Source organism: Schistocerca americana, chromosome 2, assembly GCF_021461395.2.
Source record: "Schistocerca americana isolate TAMUIC-IGC-003095 chromosome 2, iqSchAmer2.1, whole genome shotgun sequence".
Lineage (NCBI taxonomy): Eukaryota > Metazoa > Arthropoda > Insecta > Orthoptera > Acrididae > Schistocerca > Schistocerca americana.
In genome coordinates, this window is record NC_060120.1 from 641094258 (window position 1) to 641111794 (window position 17537).

Below are 17537 nucleotides of genomic sequence, written 5' to 3' on the forward strand. Positions count from 1 at the left end.
AACATTCCATAGCGTTTGCCTTTCGAATTAAACATCATTTCGAGATCTATAAACCAATCAAATTTCGGTTCCAGCAAAGAGTATGTTGGTATTTGCGAACGACGAGTTGTTATTTATATTTAAGTGCATACCTGTCGCAGTCATTTTAACGTATCAAGCCTATAATAATCCATCTGTAGCACAACTGTCGCCTTCCGACAGTTTGTTTAAAGCCAGGCCGCCATCTACAGAAGCGATTTGACAGGGCCTACTGGAGAGACTTGACTTTGCAGACATCCGTCGCCAGTGGCCGCCCAAACACCAAGCTCCATCGCAAACAGCAGGACAATCTTGGGCTAGGGAGAACGTCAAAACCTAGCTAGCAATATCAGTGTAGCGTATCGAGCTGTACGTTTCGTTGCAGTAAGTCGTGGAAAAGTATGCACAGCACCTTTCTCATTGCATTAGACGACACTACATGTCGATACAATGCTTATTCCTGCAGTAAATAAGTGGGTCGGTGATTTTGCCCCGATCGGATATCGACGTGGACGGATGCTATCATTAAACGATTCGCGAGTGGGAGCTTGGTCGGCTGCACTGCTGCATGGCATTAGACGTTAACAGCGGCGCAGTACGATGTTTTGAATGCGTTTTCGAATCGACAAATGTCTTCCTTCGGCAAGCACTCGCCAAAGACACAGCTGCAGTTGCAGCAGACGAGGTGGCCGAGTGGTTAAGGCGTTGGACTGCTAATCCAATGTGCTCTGCACGCGTGGGTTCGAATCCCATCCTCGTCGAAGAATTTTACGTAAGGCACTTGTTTGCGGTCACTCCCTCTCCGTGCGAAACGCCACACAGTAGAAACAACGGCGCGTGTACGTGGCAGATAGAGTGTGTATGAAATACGAGACAAAACTGCGTACCAGATGAAAGCGCACAACATTCCATAGCGTATGCCCTTCGAATTAAACATCATTTCGAGATCTATAAACCAATCAAATTTCGGTTCCAGCAAAGAGTATGTTGGTATTTGCGAACATCGAGTTGTTATTTATATTTAAGTGCATACCTGTCGCAGTCATTTTAACGTATCAAGCGTATAATAATCCATCTGTAGCACAACTGTCGCCTTCCGACAGTTTGTTTAAAGCCAGGCCGCCATCTACAGAAGCGATTTGACAGGGCCTACTGGAGAGACTTGACTTTGCAGACATCCGTCGCCAGTGGCCGCCCAAACACCAAGCTCCATCGCAAACAGCAGGACAATCTTGGGCTAGGGGGAACGTCAAAACCTTGCTAGCAATATCAGCGTAGCGTATCGAGCTGTACGTTTCGTTGCAGTAAGTCGTGGAAAAGAATGCACAGCACCTTTCTCATTGCATTAGACGACACTACATGTCGACACAATGCTTATTCCTGCAGTAAAAAAGTGGGCCGGTGATTTTGCCCCGATCGGATATCGACGTGGACGGATGCTGTCATTAAACGATTCGCGAGTGGGAGCATGGTCGGCTGCACTGCTGCTTGGCATTAGACGTTAACAGCGGCCCAGTACGATGTTTTGAATGCGTTTTCGAATCGACAAATGTCTTCCTTCGCAAAGCACTCGCCAAAGACACAGCTGTAGTTGCAGCAGACGACGTGGCCGAGTGGTTAAGGCGTTGGACTGCTAATCCAATGTGCTCTGCACGCGTGGGTTCGAATCCCATCCTCGTCGAAGAATTTTACGTAAGGCACTTGTTTGCGGTCACTCCCTCTCCGTGCGAAACGCCACACAGTAGAAACAACGGCGCGTGTACGTGGCAGATAGAGTGTGTATGAAATACGAGACAAAACTGCGTACCAGATGAAAGCGCACAACATTCCATAGCGTATGCCCTTCGAATTAAACATCATTTCGAGATCTATAAACCAATCAAATTTCGGTTCCAGCAAAGAGTATGTTGGTATTTGCGAACATCGAGTTGTTATTTATATTTAAGTGCATACCTGTCGCAGTCATTTTAACGTATCAAGCCTATAATAATCCATCTGTAGCACAACTGTCGCCTTCCGACAGTTTGTTTAAAGCCAGGCCGCCATCTACAGAAGCGATTTGACAGGGCCTACTGGAGAGACTTGACTTTGCAGACATCCGTCGCCAGTGGCCGCCCAAACACCAAGCTCCATCGCAAACAGCAGGACAATCTTGGGCTAGGGGGAACGTCAAAACCTAGCTAGCAATATCAGTGTAGCGTATCGAGCTGTACGTTTCGTTGCAGTAAGTCGTGGAAAAGTATGCACAACACCTTTCTCATTGCATTAGACGACACTACATGTCGATACAATGCTTATTCCTGCAGTAAATAAGTGGGTCGGTGATTTTGCCCCGATCGGATATCGACGTGGACGGATGCTGTCATTAAACGATTCGCGAGTGGGAGCTTGGTCGGCTGCACTGCTGCATGGCATTAGACGTTAACAGCGGCCCAGTACGATGTTTTGAATGCGTTTTCGAATCGACAAATGTCTTCCTTCGGCAAGCACTCGCCAAAGACACAGCTGCAGTTGCAGCAGACGAGGTGGCCGAGTGGTTAAGGCGTTGGACTGCTAATCCAATGTGCTCTGCACGCGTGGGTTCGAATCCCATCCTCGTCGAAGAATTTTACGTAAGGCACTCGTTTGCGGTCACTCCCTCTCCGTGCGAAACGCCACACAGTAGTAACAACGGCGCGTGTACGTGGCAGATAGAGTGTGTATGAAATACGAGACAAAACTGCGTACCATATGAAAGCGCACAACATTCCATAGCGTTTGCCTTTCGAATTAAACATCATTTCGAGATCTATAAACCAATCAAATTTCGGTTCCAGCAAAGAGTATGTTGGTATTTGCGAACGACGAGTTGTTATTTATATTTAAGTGCATACCTGTCGCAGTCATTTTAACGTATCAAGCCTATAATAATCCATCTGTAGCACAACTGTCGCCTTCCGACAGTTTGTTTAAAGCCAGGCCGCCATCTACAGAAGCGATTTGACAGGGCCTACTGGAGAGACTTGACTTTGCAGACATCCGTCGCCAGTGGCCGCCCAAACACCAAGCTCCATCGCAAACAGCAGGACAATCTTGGGCTAGGGGGAACGTCAAAACCTTGCTAGCAATATCAGCGTAGCGTATCGAGCTGTACGTTTCGTTGCAGTAAGTCGTGGAAAAGAATGCACAGCACCTTTCTCATTGCATTAGACGACACTACATGTCGACACAATGCTTATTCCTGCAGTAAAAAAGTGGGCCGGTGATTTTGCCCCGATCGGATATCGACGTGGACGGATGCTGTCATTAAACGATTCGCGAGTGGGAGCATGGTCGGCTGCACTGCTGCTTGGCATTAGACGTTAACAGCGGCCCAGTACGATGTTTTGAATGCGTTTTCGAATCGACAAATGTCTTCCTTCGCAAAGCACTCGCCAAAGACACAGCTGTAGTTGCAGCAGACGACGTGGCCGAGTGGTTAAGGCGTTGGACTGCTAATCCAATGTGCTCTGCACGCGTGGGTTCGAATCCCATCCTCGTCGAAGAATTTTACGTAAGGCACTTGTTTGCGGTCACTCCCTCTCCGTGCGAAACGCCACACAGTAGAAACAACGGCGCGTGTACGTGGCAGATAGAGTGTGTATGAAATACGAGACAAAACTGCGTACCAGATGAAAGCGCACAACATTCCATAGCGTATGCCCTTCGAATTAAACATCATTTCGAGATCTATAAACCAATCAAATTTCGGTTCCAGCAAAGAGTATGTTGGTATTTGCGAACATCGAGTTGTTATTTATATTTAAGTGCATACCTGTCGCAGTCATTTTAACGTATCAAGCCTATAATAATCCATCTGTAGCACAACTGTCGCCTTCCGACAGTTTGTTTAAAGCCAGGCCGCCATCTACAGAAGCGATTTGACAGGGCCTACTGGAGAGACTTGACTTTGCAGACATCCGTCGCCAGTGGCCGCCCAAACACCAAGCTCCATCGCAAACAGCAGGACAATCTTGGGCTAGGGGGAACGTCAAAACCTAGCTAGCAATATCAGTGTAGCGTATCGAGCTGTACGTTTCGTTGCAGTAAGTCGTGGAAAAGTATGCACAACACCTTTCTCATTGCATTAGACGACACTACATGTCGATACAATGCTTATTCCTGCAGTAAATAAGTGGGTCGGTGATTTTGCCCCGATCGGATATCGACGTGGACGGATGCTGTCATTAAACGATTCGCGAGTGGGAGCTTGGTCGGCTGCACTGCTGCATGGCATTAGACGTTAACAGCGGCCCAGTACGATGTTTTGAATGCGTTTTCGAATCGACAAATGTCTTCCTTCGGCAAGCACTCGCCAAAGACACAGCTGCAGTTGCAGCAGACGAGGTGGCCGAGTGGTTAAGGCGTTGGACTGCTAATCCAATGTGCTCTGCACGCGTGGGTTCGAATCCCATCCTCGTCGAAGAATTTTACGTAAGGCACTCGTTTGCGGTCACTCCCTCTCCGTGCGAAACGCCACACAGTAGTAACAACGGCGCGTGTACGTGGCAGATAGAGTGTGTATGAAATACGAGACAAAACTGCGTACCATATGAAAGCGCACAACATTCCATAGCGTTTGCCTTTCGAATTAAACATCATTTCGAGATCTATAAACCAATCAAATTTCGGTTCCAGCAAAGAGTATGTTGGTATTTGCGAACGACGAGTTGTTATTTATATTTAAGTGCATACCTGTCGCAGTCATTTTAACGTATCAAGCCTATAATAATCCATCTGTAGCACAACTGTCGCCTTCCGACAGTTTGTTTAAAGCCAGGCCGCCATCTACAGAAGCGATTTGACAGGGCCTACTGGAGAGACTTGACTTTGCAGACATCCGTCGCCAGTGGCCGCCCAAACACCAAGCTCCATCGCAAACAGCAGGACAATCTTGGGCTAGGGGGAACGTCAAAACCTAGCTAGCAATATCAGTGTAGCGTATCGAGCTGTACGTTTCGTTGCAGTAAGTCGTGGAAAAGTATGCACAGCACCTTTCTCATTGCATTAGACGACACTACATGTCGATACAATTCTTATTCCTGCAGTAAATAAGTGGGTCGGTGATTTTGCCCCGATCGGATATCGACGTGGACGGATGCTGTCATTAAACGATTCGCGAGTGGGAGCTTGGTCGGCTGCACTGCTGCATGGCATTAGACGTTAACAGCGGCCCAGTACGATGTTTTGAATGCGTTTTCGAATCGACAAATGTCTTCCTTCGGCAAGCACTCGCCAAAGACACAGCTGCAGTTGCAGCAGACGAGATGGCCGAGTGGTTAAGGCGTTGGACTGCTAATCCAATGTGCTCTGCACGCGTGGGTTCGAATCCCATCCTTGTCGAAGAATTTTACGTAAGGCACTCGTATGCGGTCACTCCCTCTCCGTGCAAAACGCCACACAGTAGTAACAACGGCGCGTGTACGTGGCAGATAGAGTGTGTATGAAATACGAGACAAAACTGCGTACCAGATGAAAGCGCACAACATTCCATAGCGTATGCCCTTCGAATTAAACATCATTTCGAGATCTATAAACCAATCAAATTTCGGTTCCAGCAAAGAGTATGTTGGTATTTGCGAACGACGAGTTGTTATTTATATTTAAGTGCATACCTGTCGCAGTCATTTTAACGTATCAAGCCTATAATAATCCATCTGTAGCACAACTGTCGCTTTCCGACAGTTTGTTTTAAGCCAGGCCGCCATCTACAGAAGCGATTTGACAGGGCCTACTGGAGAGACTTGACTTTGCAGACATCCGTCGCCAGTGGCCGCCCAAACACCAAGCTCCATCGCAAACAGCAGGACAATCTTGGGCTAGGGGGAACGTCAAAACCTAGCTAGCAATATCAGTGTAGCGTATCGAGCTGTACGTTTCGTTGCAGTAAGTCGTGGAAAAGTATGCACAACACCTTTCTCATTGCATTAGACGACACTACATGTCGATACAATGCTTATTCCTGCAGTAAATAAGTGGGTCGGTGATTTTGCCCCGATCGGATATCGACGTGGACGGATGCTGTCATTAAACGATTCGCGAGTGGGAGCTTGGTCGGCTGCACTGCTGCATGGCATTAGACGTTAACAGCGGCCCAGTACGATGTTTTGAATGCGTTTTCGAATCGACAAATGTCTTCCTTCGGCAAGCACTCGCCAAAGACACAGCTGCAGTTGCAGCAGACGAGGTGGCCGAGTGGTTAAGGCGTTGGACTGCTAATCCAATGTGCTCTGCACGCGTGGGTTCGAATCCCATCCTCGTCGAAGAATTTTACGTAAGGCACTCGTTTGCGGTCACTCCCTCTCCGTGCGAAACGCCACACAGTAGTAACAACGGCGCGTGTACGTGGCAGATAGAGTGTGTATGAAATACGAGACAAAACTGCGTACCATATGAAAGCGCACAACATTCCATAGCGTTTGCCTTTCGAATTAAACATCATTTCGAGATCTATAAACCAATCAAATTTCGGTTCCAGCAAAGAGTATGTTGGTATTTGCGAACGACGAGTTGTTATTTATATTTAAGTGCATACCTGTCGCAGTCATTTTAACGTATCAAGCCTATAATAATCCATCTGTAGCACAACTGTCGCCTTCCGACAGTTTGTTTAAAGCCAGGCCGCCATCTACAGAAGCGATTTGACAGGGCCTACTGGAGAGACTTGACTTTGCAGACATCCGTCGCCAGTGGCCGCCCAAACACCAAGCTCCATCGCAAACAGCAGGACAATCTTGGGCTAGGGGGAACGTCAAAACCTAGCTAGCAATATCAGTGTAGCGTATCGAGCTGTACGTTTCGTTGCAGTAAGTCGTGGAAAAGTATGCACAGCACCTTTCTCATTGCATTAGACGACACTACATGTCGATACAATTCTTATTCCTGCAGTAAATAAGTGGGTCGGTGATTTTGCCCCGATCGGATATCGACGTGGACGGATGCTGTCATTAAACGATTCGCGAGTGGGAGCTTGGTCGGCTGCACTGCTGCATGGCATTAGACGTTAACAGCGGCCCAGTACGATGTTTTGAATGCGTTTTCGAATCGACAAATGTCTTCCTTCGGCAAGCACTCGCCAAAGACACAGCTGCAGTTGCAGCAGACGAGATGGCCGAGTGGTTAAGGCGTTGGACTGCTAATCCAATGTGCTCTGCACGCGTGGGTTCGAATCTCATCCTCGTCGAAGAATTTTACGTAAGGCACTCGTATGCGGTCACTCCCTCTCCGTGCAAAACGCCACACAGTAGTAACAACGGCGCGTGTACGTGGCAGATAGAGTGTGTATGAAATACGAGACAAAACTGCGTACCAGATGAAAGCGCACAACATTCCATAGCGTATGCCCTTCGAATTAAACATCATTTCGAGATCTATAAACCAATCAAATTTCGGTTCCAGCAAAGAGTATGTTGGTATTTGCGAACGACGAGTTGTTATTTATATTTAAGTGCATACCTGTCGCAGTCATTTTAACGTATCAAGCCTATAATAATCCATCTGTAGCACAACTGTCGCCTTCCGACAGTTTGTTTTAAGCCAGGCCGCCATCTACAGAAGCGATTTGACAGGGCCTACTGGAGAGACTTGACTTTGCAGACATCCGTCGCCAGTGGCCGCCCAAACACCAAGCTCCATCGCAAACAGCAGGACAATCTTGGGCTAGGGGGAACGTCAAAACCTAGCTAGCAATATCAGTGTAGCGTATCGAGCTGTACGTTTCGTTGCAGTAAGTCGTGGAAAAGTATGCACAACACCTTTCTCATTGCATTAGACGACACTACATGTCGATACAATGCTTATTCCTGCAGTAAATAAGTGGGTCGGTGATTTTGCCCCGATCGGATATCGACGTGGACGGATGCTGTCATTAAACGATTCGCGAGTGGGAGCTTGGTCGGCTGCACTGCTGCATGGCATTAGACGTTAACAGCGGCCCAGTACGATGTTTTGAATGCGTTTTCGAATCGACAAATGTCTTCCTTCGGCAAGCACTCGCCAAAGACACAGCTGCAGTTGCAGCAGACGAGGTGGCCGAGTGGTTAAGGCGTTGGACTGCTAATCCAATGTGCTCTGCACGCGTGGGTTCGAATCCCATCCTCGTCGAAGAATTTTACGTAAGGCACTCGTTTGCGGTCACTCCCTCTCCGTGCAAAACGCCACACAGTAGTAACAACGGCGCGTGTACGTGGCAGATAGAGTGTGTATGAAATACGAGACAAAACTGCGTACCAGATGAAAGCGCACAACATTCCATAGCGTATGCCCTTCGAATTAAACATCATTTCGAGATCTATAAACCAATCAAATTTCGGTTCCAGCAAAGAGTATGTTGGTATTTGCGAACGACGAGTTGTTATTTATATTTAAGTGCATACCTGTCGCAGTCATTTTAACGTATCAAGCCTATAATAATCCATCTGTAGCACAACTGTCGCCTTCCGACAGTTTGTTTAAAGCCAGGCCGCCATCTACAGAAGCGATTTGACAGGGCCTACTGGAGAGACTTGACTTTGCAGACATCCGTCGCCAGTGGCCGCCCAAACACCAAGCTCCATCGCAAACAGCAGGACAATCTTGGGCTAGGGGGAACGTCAAAACCTAGCTAGCAATATCAGTGTAGCGTATCGAGCTGTACGTTTCGTTGCAGTAAGTCGTGGAAAAGTATGCACAGCACCTTTCTCATTGCATTAGACGACACTACATGTCGATACAATTCTTATTCCTGCAGTAAATAAGTGGGTCGGTGATTTTGCCCCGATCGGATATCGACGTGGACGGATGCTGTCATTAAACGATTCGCGAGTGGGAGCTTGGTCGGCTGCACTGCTGCATGGCATTAGACGTTAACAGCGGCCCAGTACGATGTTTTGAATGCGTTTTCGAATCGACAAATGTCTTCCTTCGGCAAGCACTCGCCAAAGACACAGCTGCAGTTGCAGCAGACGAGATGGCCGAGTGGTTAAGGCGTTGGACTGCTAATCCAATGTGCTCTGCACGCGTGGGTTCGAATCTCATCCTCGTCGAAGAATTTTACGTAAGGCACTCGTATGCGGTCACTCCCTCTCCGTGCAAAACGCCACACAGTAGTAACAACGGCGCGTGTACGTGGCAGATAGAGTGTGTATGAAATACGAGACAAAACTGCGTACCAGATGAAAGCGCACAACATTCCATAGCGTATGCCCTTCGAATTAAACATCATTTCGAGATCTATAAACCAATCAAATTTCGGTTCCAGCAAAGAGTATGTTGGTATTTGCGAACGACGAGTTGTTATTTATATTTAAGTGCATACCTGTCGCAGTCATTTTAACGTATCAAGCCTATAATAATCCATCTGTAGCACAACTGTCGCCTTCCGACAGTTTGTTTTAAGCCAGGCCGCCATCTACAGAAGCGATTTGACAGGGCCTACTGGAGAGACTTGACTTTGCAGACATCCGTCGCCAGTGGCCGCCCAAACACCAAGCTCCATCGCAAACAGCAGGACAATCTTGGGCTAGGGGGAACGTCAAAACCTAGCTAGCAATATCAGTGTAGCGTATCGAGCTGTACGTTTCGTTGCAGTAAGTCGTGGAAAAGTATGCACAACACCTTTCTCATTGCATTAGACGACACTACATGTCGATACAATGCTTATTCCTGCAGTAAATAAGTGGGTCGGTGATTTTGCCCCGATCGGATATCGACGTGGACGGATGCTGTCATTAAACGATTCGCGAGTGGGAGCTTGGTCGGCTGCACTGCTGCATGGCATTAGACGTTAACAGCGGCCCAGTACGATGTTTTGAATGCGTTTTCGAATCGACAAATGTCTTCCTTCGGCAAGCACTCGCCAAAGACACAGCTGCAGTTGCAGCAGACGAGGTGGCCGAGTGGTTAAGGCGTTGGACTGCTAATCCAATGTGCTCTGCACGCGTGGGTTCGAATCCCATCCTCGTCGAAGAATTTTACGTAAGGCACTCGTTTGCGGTCACTCCCTCTCCGTGCAAAACGCCACACAGTAGTAACAACGGCGCGTGTACGTGGCAGATAGAGTGTGTATGAAATACGAGACAAAACTGCGTACCAGATGAAAGCGCACAACATTCCATAGCGTATGCCCTTCGAATTAAACATCATTTCGAGATCTATAAACCAATCAAATTTCGGTTCCAGCAAAGAGTATGTTGGTATTTGCGAACGACGAGTTGTTATTTATATTTAAGTGCATACCTGTCGCAGTCATTTTAACGTATCAAGCCTATAATAATCCATCTGTAGCACAACTGTCGCCTTCCGACAGTTTGTTTAAAGCCAGGCCGCCATCTACAGAAGCGATTTGACAGGGCCTACTGGAGAGACTTGACTTTGCAGACATCCGTCGCCAGTGGCCGCCCAAACACCAAGCTCCATCGCAAACAGCAGGACAATCTTGGGCTAGGGGGAACGTCAAAACCTTGCTAGCAATATCAGTGTAGCGTATCGAGCTGTACGTTTCGTTGCAGTAAGTCGTGGAAAAGGATGCACAGCACCTTTCTCATTGCATTAGACGACACTACATGTCGACACAATGCTTATTCCTGCAGTAAAAAAGTGGGCCGGTGATTTTGCCCCGATCGGATATCGACGTGGACGGATGCTGTCATTAAACGATTCGCGAGTGGGAGCATGGTCGGCTGCACTGCTGCTTGGCATTAGACGTTAACAGCGGCCCAGTACGATGTTTTGAATGCGTTTTCGAATCGACAAATGTCTTCCTTCGGAAAGCACTCGCCAAAGACACAGCTGTAGTTGCAGCAGACGAGGTGGCCGAGTGGTCAGTCGCGCTTGCGACACCGTGCTGGTCGGACGTGTCAGTGCTCCGCTCCACCGCGTGTTCACAAGGCGTGTTTTCCACTCATATTACTGTTTGCTAGTGTTGTGTTATTCTGCAGTTTATATCGTTTTCCATTTGTATTTTTGTTGCGTTCTTATTGTAGCGGGTTTACCGCTCGCTATCTGCTGCAATGTCCAGGTTATTTCCGCGAAAGTGTACACTCCGTTTTGATTTCGACAAGTCCACCCGATCTGTGCAACCGAGTTCACTGGAGATACATGACTGGATCGTTGATGTTATTGGGATTACATCTGACCAAGTGCACACCGCCTATTATGATACCGAGCAGTATTGTTTCTTTGTTAAATTACTGAATCCTGTATTACTGGAGAAGATCATGACGAAGCACGGAGGAAGTGCTATTTTCCGACACCGGGACGACTCTGTAAGTACAGTGCTCATTTCCAATGCCGATGTAGACTACACGAACGTGCGTATTTTCAACTTACCCCCTGAAGTAGAAAATTGTTATCTAAAGGAGGTACTGTCCAAATTCGGTGACGTTAAACAGATTCGACTCGAACGGTGGTCAAGTCAACATAGGTTGCAATGTTACAGTGGCGTTCGATCTGTAGAAATGCATGTCAAGCAGAATATTCCATCCCATATACTTGTTTGTGACTATAAGGCTCACGTTACTTATATTGGCCAAACACCGACCTGTCATATCTGTAATGAGAGTGGTCACTTGCGTCAAGACTGCCCCAGGCGCATGTTTGTGTTAAAGAATTCCCTCCAGCAGCGTAAAAGGCTTACTTTGGCGGATGTAGTGGCAGCCAAGCCGATGACGGAGATTGGGCTCCCTAATTCTGAAATGCCTTTGGAACAGCAACAAGAAATTCGTTCTAATGAGTTTCCGGTTCTGGTTCGGAGAGACAAAGGTGCGTTGCCCCCTGCAAAACTCGATGCCGCGACCAATAAGAGGCGCAGAACTTGTGACAGTAGTGCCTCTGATACCGACACCTCTAGTGCGCATGAGACCGCGAAAAAGGACGATCGGGAATCCGGCTCGGAAGCGAAAGCTCCGATCGGTGAGGCTATTGTGGACGCTTCTCCTCCCACAATTTCAAGTGCCGATACTTCCGTGGAAGTTAAGCAGTTGCCGCTGGCTAGTGCCTTAGAACTTCCGCTACAGCCAACTCAGGCCGACCAACCTGTACGTGTGGCTCACATTCCTGCAGGAAGTACACACACAGAGGCCTGTGATGGTGGTATACAAACATCTCTGAGCGCAAACGGTACACATCACGTGGCAGCCGCTTCGGTTCAGGACTCACAACAAGGGGATTGTCAACAACTCCAGGAAATAATACAACCACAGCTGTCCGGGTCTGTCGGTGACAACAAACAGCTGCGGGCAGAGAATGTTGCCAAACAGGCTGATAGTGCGGGTGATAGTTCAGCTGCTCGCTCGCCGGCGGTGTCGCCGCGTGCCATCCCTTCGCGGGATGTGCCGGGAGAGCAGCTTGACATCACCCACGACCCTCCCACGACGCCAGCTGCAGAGGTGCTCCACAGTGTCCGCCCCAGGATCCGAGTGCAACCTAATGTAAATGCTGTGCGTAAAAAGAGTAAGAACAAAGACGCACGAATACAACTCAGTGACGTCACAGACACGAATTTCCCGGCCACAAATATGGAATGGCATGAAGATGTTGCCCTTTAAAGATATTTGCTCCTTCCGCCTCTTCCACGTACTGTCATAATGTCGCAGGCCTATACGATCACGACATTAAATATTAATAAAATCCGGTCGGAGGTGAAACTGAGTGCCTTAAAACAATATCTCTATGAGTCGGGAACAGATATCGCTCTTTTGCAGGAGGTGGCCATGCCACACTTAACTCTTCCTGGTTTTGTTGCTATTACAAATTTTTCCCCCGACTCGAACGTGGGGACTGCCATCTTACTTAGAGAAGGCATTCCCGCCACTCAGGTTGACAAGTTAGATTCCGGTAGAGGTGTGGGTGTCACCGTTTTTGGCGTCACCATCATTAACTTGTACGCGCCTTCTGGCAGTACCTATAGGGCGGAACGAGCAAACTTTTTTAAGGAACAAATCATCTATTTGTTACGGAAAAATCCCGAACGTGTTATCATTGGAGGTGATTTTAATTGTGTTTTATCCCAGAAAGATCAGTCCCCGAATTTTAATTATTCGCCTGAATTAAAGCGTCTCGTGACCGACCTCAAACTGAAAGACGCGTGGGAAATTAGGTACCCGACCTTGGTACGATTCACACACATCGTCGCGAATTCCTGCAGCAGAATTGACAGGATTTATGTTTCCGACGTTTTAGAGAATGTCTTGTTACAAATTGAAACAATACCCTCCAGCTTCTCTGATCACAGTGGTGTCGTTGCGTGCCTGAATTTGCTGCCACAACCAACGCGTTGGTATAAAAATCAATGGAACTTGAACGTCTCCTTATTAACGGATGCTGACCTAGAGGCGGCGGTGCGACGCGCTTGGGAGCAGTGCTTGCGCACTACCGCAAACTTTCGTAGCACCATAGCGTGGTGGACTCAGCATGCAAAACCCAAACTGCGAAAAGTTGTTATATTCTTCGGTATTGAAAGAGCAGCCGCGATAAAGAAGACGATGGAGTTCTACTACACTATCTTACGCGACCTCTTTGATAGAGCCGACGCCGCGCACACCAGAATAGACGACATTCGAAAAATAAAGGCGAAATTAATCAATCTTAAGAGGATGCAACTGGAAGGTCTTAAGATCAAATCTAAAGTGAAGTCGGTCAGGGACGATGAAACAGCCGCTCTATACCACCTTGTCAAACATGCTAAGAACAGAAGGAGGACTTTTATTGAGGCCCTGAAACTCGGTGATGGCACGACTGTCGACACCCAGCGAGAGATTATCAAGGCACTACACGACTATTTTGTTGACACCTACACGTCAGCGGCTACTCATGACGGCTGCTATGACGAACTGTTTAGTGCCATTTCCTCTCCTATAACTAGAGAAGACAATGATACAATTTCATTAGAATTTAGTAATAAAGATGTTTTGGAGATTGTCTGCCACTCGCGGATCAGGAAGTCCCCTGGTCCTGACGGATTACCCATTGAATTTTACAGGAGGTATTGGCACATCATCGGGGACAAAATCACCCAATTAGTGAACGAAGTTTTTCAAGGGAAGCCTATACCACTTGCCTTTAAGGAATGCACAATTGTGCTTATCCCTAAAGGCAGAGGTGCCAAAAATATCGCCAACTTCCGCCCCATTTCATTGTTAAACTCCGATTATAAAATAGTCGCCCGTGCAATCAACACGCGAATGATGCCCCTCACTGCTAAATTCATTGGACGTCAGCAGACATGTGCCTTCGGGAGAACTGTATTGCAAACGGCAGCTTTTTACCGGGATATCATTGCGTTAACGAACGCCAGTAACGTGAAGTGTGGGCTGATCTTTCTGGACTTTTTTAAAGCCTTTGACCTCGTCGCTCACGAGTACCTCCTTGAAACCATGAAAAGATTCGGTTTCTTGCAGAACGCGATTGACATGATCACAAACATGGCACTGGGGATCAACGCAAGGCTTTCTGTCAACTCGCAACTAACCCAACCGATTCAAATCAACAGAGGGATTCCACAAGGCAGCCCTTTGTCCATGTTACTTTTTGTTCTTTCACTCGAACCTCTGTTACTCCAACTGCAGGCGAAACTCACAGGGCTAACACTTTCAGGAGAAAAAACTGTCGTAGGCGCCTATGCCGACGATGTGGGTGTGGTTGTCCGCAATGAGAATGACGTCACCACTATAGCGGCTCACCTCCAGCAATACTGTTTGGCGTCGGGGGCTAAATTGAATGACAAGAAAAGTAAATTTCTTAACCTCTGTGGCCTCCAGCATTTGCGAGTTGGCTACGCCCAGGAAGTCAGCGTCCACAAGGCTCTCGGCATCATATTGACGGCGTCCTCTTTAAAGATGGCGGCGGCAAACTGGAGGGAAATAGTGCGTAAACTTAACGGTGCTCTCATTGACAATTCCCACAGAAGCCTCAATCAATTTGATCGGATTCATCTGGTCAACTCCTGTATTTTATCCAAAGCTTTCTACACGGCGCAGCTCCTGCCACTGCCTGCAGTCATTGCTAAGCACATTATGTCGAAGGTGACCAATTTTATTTGGAGAGGGGAAATTTTTCGCGTGTCTGCCAAAACTGCGACACTCCACCCCCAGAATGGAGGGATGGGATTAGTAGATATCAAGGTGAAAGCGATGGCTCTCTATGTTACAAGGACGACCGCTATAATTAACAATGATCCTTTCGGCATTACAGCGCAATTATTCACTGTCGTCAGGCCGCAAAGTCTTGACCCACCGCTGAATATTCAGCCCATCAGTTATCGGCTAAAACATATCAGAGATTATTATCTTTCACGGAGCTACATCGGTAAAGAGGTCATAAACTCTCAACGTTTAACTGCACAAGCCATAATAGCGGACTGGAGACAACACGAAGGAACGAATCCTTTGGCAACGAAGCTCGGTGGCATGAACTGGGATATTGTATGGCGCAATGTCAGTTCCCGTGTCCTCAGTTCCGATGCTCGCACTGCCTGGTACAAAGCCATCAATGATGTGGTTAGCACGAACGAGAGGTTACATAAAATCGGGCTCAGTGACACCCCTCTCTGTCGTCGCTGCCAACTGACGGATACAGTTATCCACCGTTACACCTGCGGGGACCGTCTCCAGAACTGGGTTTGGCTTCGACAAAAAATAGCTCTTATTACCAGGACTACAACCGCCAATGTTTCGTCAGCACTACTGTCTCGTCCTGATGTGCATTTTTATCCGCAGACGAAAAACAATGCAGTTTTGTGGTTGCTGGGTACCTATTCCAGCTACGTCTTTAATAATTTTGGCGGTGACAATTATTTGGAATTCAAGATGTTTATGGATATCGAATTCGCCAAAACATGTACGTACCCGAATCATGGGAAACTCTTCGGCAATATGCTTAAAATAGCGTTTCATCGCATGGGTATCGGATAGGTCAACTGAGTGTGAAGGGGTGAGGCCGGGCCGCGGGACACCAGTGGTGCCGCGAAGAGGCCCCACTGCTTCTGTGTCGCGTCCGGACTCCCCCTCACACTGCGGCTTTCACTGACTCGCTGGACACTGGCTACAGGAACTTTCATTGAGTGCGATACGAAGCTGTGTTTATGTTACGTTTATTCTTCGAGCAGCACTTCTACTATGCCCAAGGGCGAAGTCTTTTCGTTGTCTTTTTCACCATTCCAATTTATTTTCATAGAAGGTTACGGGTTTCGTTTAAAAAAAAAAAAAAATAAAAAAAAAAAATAAAGTGGCGCAATTGGTTGGCGCACGGTCCTTATCAGGCAGTAGCCGTGAGCAATGCCGGGGTTGTGAGTTCGAGCCTCACATGGGGCATACTTTTACCAATTGTTCCTTTTTTTATGTGCTCTCGTTGTGTCTTTAAATTTGCTTTTTTTTTTTACTGCTGTGTGGAAATGACCGAGGTGGTCAATCGGCGTTTTCAGTTTCAAGTTGGTTGATGTGGTGCATTCCAGGTACGGCTTTCCATGACGCACGGGTCGAATTACTTTAAATTTGAAGTTAAGGTTCTTGTTTTTACTAGTTTTTCTAGGGATGTTTTTTCTTTTTTCTCTTTTCCCTTTCCCCCGTATGTGTGCTGTTCGCTGCATACCAATACATTCCGTTGCATTACTTTGGAGGAATTTATTCATTTAAAAAAAAAAAAAAAAAAAAAAAAAGTGGTTAAGGCGTTGGACTGCTAATCCAATGTGCTCTGCACGCGTGGGTTCGAATCCCATCCTCGTCGAAGAATTTTACGTAAGACACTTGTTTGCGGTCACTCCCTCTCCGTGCGAAACGCCACACAGTAGAAACAACGGCGCGTGTACGTGGCAGATAGAGTGTGTATGAAATACGAGACAAAACTGCGTACCAGATGAAAGCGCACAACATTCCATAGCGTATGCCCTTCGAATTAAACATCATTTCGAGATCTATAAACCAATCAAATTTCGGTTCCAGCAAAGAGTATGTTGGTATTTGCGAACATCGAGTTGTTATTTATATTTAAGTGCATACCTGTCGCAGTCATTTTAACGTATCAAGCCTATAATAATCCATCTGTAGCACAACTGTCGCCTTCCGACAGTTTGTTTAAAGCCAGGCCGCCATCTACAGAAGCGATTTGACAGGGCCTACTGGAGAGACTTGACTTTGCAGACATCCGTCGCCAGTGGCCGCCCAAACACCAAGCTCCATCGCAAACAGCAGGACAATCTTGGGCTAGGGGGAACGTCAAAACCTAGCTAGCAATATCAGTGTAGCGTATCGAGCTGTACGTTTCGTTGCAGTAAGTCGTGGAAAAGTATGCACAACACCTTTCTCATTGCATTAGACGACACTACATGTCGATACAATGCTTATTCCTGCAGTAAATAAGTGGGTCGGTGATTTTGCCCCGATCGGATATCGACGTGGACGGATGCTGTCATTAAACGATTCGCGAGTGGGAGCTTGGTCGGCTGCACTGCTGCATGGCATTAGACGTTAACAGCGGCCCAGTACGATGTTTTGAATGCGTTTTCGAATCGACAAATGTCTTCCTTCGGC

The 17537-nt window shown here is 47.4% G+C and overlaps 11 non-coding genes across 11 annotated transcripts; all 11 read left to right on the top strand.

Moving 5' to 3' along the window:
• The first annotated feature begins 697 nt into the window (after positions 1 to 697).
• Positions 698 to 779, top strand: Trnas-gcu. The gene has a single exon. It is a non-coding gene; the product is annotated as a tRNA-Ser (tRNA).
• An 838-nt stretch (positions 780 to 1617) lies between these two features.
• On the top strand, positions 1618 to 1699 carry Trnas-gcu. The gene has a single exon. It is a non-coding gene; the product is annotated as a tRNA-Ser (tRNA).
• Positions 1700 to 2537: 838 nt separating this feature from the next.
• On the top strand, positions 2538 to 2619 carry Trnas-gcu. Its single transcript has one exon. It is a non-coding gene; the product is annotated as a tRNA-Ser (tRNA).
• An 838-nt stretch (positions 2620 to 3457) lies between these two features.
• On the top strand, positions 3458 to 3539 carry Trnas-gcu. Its single transcript has one exon. It is a non-coding gene; the product is annotated as a tRNA-Ser (tRNA).
• An 838-nt stretch (positions 3540 to 4377) lies between these two features.
• Positions 4378 to 4459, top strand: Trnas-gcu. Its single transcript has one exon. It is a non-coding gene; the product is annotated as a tRNA-Ser (tRNA).
• An 838-nt stretch (positions 4460 to 5297) lies between these two features.
• On the top strand, positions 5298 to 5379 carry Trnas-gcu. The gene has a single exon. It is a non-coding gene; the product is annotated as a tRNA-Ser (tRNA).
• Positions 5380 to 6217: 838 nt separating this feature from the next.
• Trnas-gcu lies at positions 6218 to 6299 on the top strand. Its single transcript has one exon. It is a non-coding gene; the product is annotated as a tRNA-Ser (tRNA).
• Positions 6300 to 7137: 838 nt separating this feature from the next.
• Positions 7138 to 7219, top strand: Trnas-gcu. The gene has a single exon. It is a non-coding gene; the product is annotated as a tRNA-Ser (tRNA).
• An 838-nt stretch (positions 7220 to 8057) lies between these two features.
• Positions 8058 to 8139, top strand: Trnas-gcu. Its single transcript has one exon. It is a non-coding gene; the product is annotated as a tRNA-Ser (tRNA).
• Positions 8140 to 8977: 838 nt separating this feature from the next.
• Trnas-gcu lies at positions 8978 to 9059 on the top strand. The gene has a single exon. It is a non-coding gene; the product is annotated as a tRNA-Ser (tRNA).
• An 838-nt stretch (positions 9060 to 9897) lies between these two features.
• Trnas-gcu lies at positions 9898 to 9979 on the top strand. The gene has a single exon. It is a non-coding gene; the product is annotated as a tRNA-Ser (tRNA).
• Positions 9980 to 17537: the final 7558 nt, after the last annotated feature.